General features: G+C 49.8%; 1 long non-coding RNA gene across 2 annotated transcripts; it reads right to left on the bottom strand.

Annotated features, from left to right (window-relative positions):
- Positions 1-1,368: 1,368 nt before the first annotated feature.
- On the bottom strand, positions 1,369-2,786 carry LOC125389047 (uncharacterized). 2 transcript variants are annotated; one of them, XR_007228380.3, is made up of 2 exons: positions 2,014-2,786; positions 1,369-1,924 (listed from the first exon to the last, which is right to left on the bottom strand). It is a non-coding gene; the product is annotated as an uncharacterized LOC125389047 (long non-coding RNA). The 2 variants fall into 2 exon arrangements; XR_015001622.2 differs by having other exon boundaries at positions 2,225-2,786.
- Between the last annotated feature and the right edge of the window lie 229 nt (positions 2,787-3,015).

The following is a 3,015-nucleotide window of genomic DNA, read 5'->3' as shown; positions in this document are numbered from 1 at the left end:
ACTGCTGAGTCACCTCTCAGAGCTATCACAGACATCATCCCAGAGACCTCTTCCAGTTTCTCTTGGGAGGTGTCAGAGGGGCTGTCAGGGGGCTGCCCTGCTCAGAAGTGGGACAGAAGGAGAGACATCACTGACTGAACTGGGCCACAAGAGTACTGGTGCATGAGTTAGAGTCGGGCATACCTGCATTCCTAGGTAGAAAGAATAAACGAGAATCGAGAGAGAGAGAGAGAGAGAGAGAGAGAGAGAGAGAGAGAGAATACTATGTCACGTCACCCATAGGAACTACAATCCAGGCTAGCCCCGGAACCCGGCAGTAAATAAACTAGGAGTCTGTACATGAAGGTGCCACAAAGCACTTAGATTATTTAGCACAATGGTTCTTAGTCCTGGCCTCAAAGAATGTCATCTGTCAACATTCAGCAACTCACCAGTGGCCAGGTATGGTGGTGGATCTCAAGTTTGAGACTAACCTGGGCTACATAGTAAGTTTCAAACCAGCTTGAATTACAGAGTGAGACCTGTCTCAAAAAAAAAAAAATCAAAGGAACTCACTGTTATTTGGGCCTTTCCCCACCCACTCTGCAGGGCCAACCTGGACGAGGATGCTTTTAGTCCCGAGAACCTGTGTTCACCTTAGAGAGGTGGAAGCCAAGAAGTAATGTTGGGCAGACACTCAGGTGACTGTCCTTGCTTGCCCAGGACTGAGGAGGTTCCAGGAGGTGAGAAGTGTCAGGTTTAAGGCAGAACAGTCCCAGAAGATGGGGCTTTCAATGCTGAAACCGGGACAAATTGCTCACCTCATACACACTACACAGTGTCTTTCCCAGTTAAGATGACAGGACAGGTGGCCAGCGAGTTGTGGACGGCCAGTGGGTGCCTGGCTGTTAAGTTTTGTGTGTAGAACCCTTCTGTCTAACTTCCCTCTGGGCAGGACATCTCCAAACATCAGCAACAAGGTCAATTTCCTCCACAACAGGCGTATACAGTGTGGAGGGGGATAGGGGGTGGGAATGGGAGGGGGTGTGCTCTTTTGAGGCCATCTACTGCTTTGTTCAGACATCTGTTTCCATGGTTTCCTGCTTCTGTGGAGTGCACAGGGCTTCTTTCTTGTCTAAATCGTCTTCCTACAACTTACTTTCATGATATCATATACCTCTCCCATGGAGTACTTACCACAGCCATAACTTTGCTCCTTATGTGAGACAGCGTGCTGTAGCTCAGACTGCCCCTAACTATATAGCCAAAGATGACCATGAACTCGTGATCTTCCTGTCCCCACCTTCTGAGCACTGGGATTACAGTTACATACTACCATGTCTGATTGCTGGCGCAAAGATTTTAAACTCGGCAAGGACAGAGGCCAGGTTCTCTTTGGCTGTTTATTGTCTCATTTTCAGCTAATAGTAAAGTAAGTGACAGGTGGAGGTGCCTGACAAATGACTTTCAGACAAGGAATGCTTCCTTGCATGAAAGAAACAGGGAGTATCATTACTAATTTTTAAGCCTTGCATCCTTCCGATTTCAGCCCAGCAAGAGGTGAGGATTAAGTCCTTGTCTAGCAAGTTCCAAACCACTCTGATAAAATCCTCCAAACAGAAGCACAGGCATAGCAATGAGGGTAGTGAAGGCCCTGCTTCAAGGCCTCTTTGGGCCGCTTACTGCCCAAGACAGGGCTCCTTCTGGAAGTAGAACTACTGATTAGCCTCCTATCCAGCCCCTTCACCTTCCTGCTTCAGCAACTGCGTCGTTATTACTATCTGTGATGTGCAGGACTCGCTAGGCAGGGCACACAAACTCATTGCAGAAGGCCTGTGGATTCTTCATCATCATCACCACCATCGCCGCCATCATCCTCACCCTCATCACCGTCACCATCAGATTGTTACCAAACATGCCATTGGTCCAGGGAATATGCCGAGTGCTGCGGGGGAGGGGGGATAAGGAAAAAGTCATTAATCAGACATGACCAACATGTGCTACATTCCGCAGCTGGGGAGATAAGATAAGTACTTTCCAAAAAAGCTCCTCGGGTTGTAGGGCAGTTGTAATAAATGCCAGGCACACGACGAAGTTGCTAAGGGGAGCCTCGTTTCAGAGGAGGGAGAGAATGAGCTAGAACTGTGGATTGGACTGGGCTGGGTCACGGGGTTCTCCGCTGTGTCACGGACTCCTTCATGTTTCATGTGCAGGCATCAGTCTCGGGCACCCTCACTGCACTGACCAGGCTCTGATGATGAGTGGAACGCAGACAACACGTAATGAACAGAGACCATCTCATCTGCACCCAGCGCCGGCTGTACGGAGGTGATGTGGTGCTGCCTGGGTCTCACGCGAAAGAACACCCAACTACTGAAGTCATCCCTGCTGAGTCATTTCCGGGGAAGCGACTTGAAGAATCCGCCTGCTCTTTCTGATGTCTAACCTTGCAGCATCTGTCTTAGGGTGCCACCTAGTGACATCATTCGGAAAAGCTGCCTGGGCCTCCCACCTCCCGCTTACCTCATTTACCTACTCACGCCCCCACCGCCCATCCCACGGTAACCACAAGGTTCCAGCTCCCAGTACAGTAAGACACCCCTCTTTCCAGTCCCCTTCCCCTATGGTATCCTCATTGTGACCTTTGCCCTGAGCATCTCCTTGAAGAAACATATCATCCTGCCAGCTCCCGGGATTTCCCTGGACTTCGCTAAGGCATCCTTTCTAAAGATAGCCTGCGCTTTTCAGGTTAGGTGCAGGGAAAAATAGTGCCAGGCTTCAAGTCCCCGAGAATGCTGAGCTGGGGCTTATGTCTCCAGTGTTACCTGTAGGTCTGTGTCCTTTATGAGTTTCCCTTCCTCTGCACTGAGTGCCACACAAATTCTTGAGTCTTCACTCCTCAAAATGCCACCCGCTCAAGGATGCACACTTTATCATCAGAAGGAAAAGGCTAAGGTGGTGGTGGTGGTGGGGGCTGTCATTGTCAAATAACCTGAAGCAAAGGAATAGAGATCCATTGAACTGCCCAGAGATGGG

Source organism: Myodes glareolus, chromosome 4, assembly GCF_982192425.1.
Source record: "Myodes glareolus chromosome 4, mMyoGla1.1, whole genome shotgun sequence".
NCBI classification, from domain to species: Eukaryota; Metazoa; Chordata; class Mammalia; order Rodentia; family Cricetidae; genus Myodes; species Myodes glareolus.
This window is presented reverse-complemented; position numbering and strand designations above follow the sequence as displayed.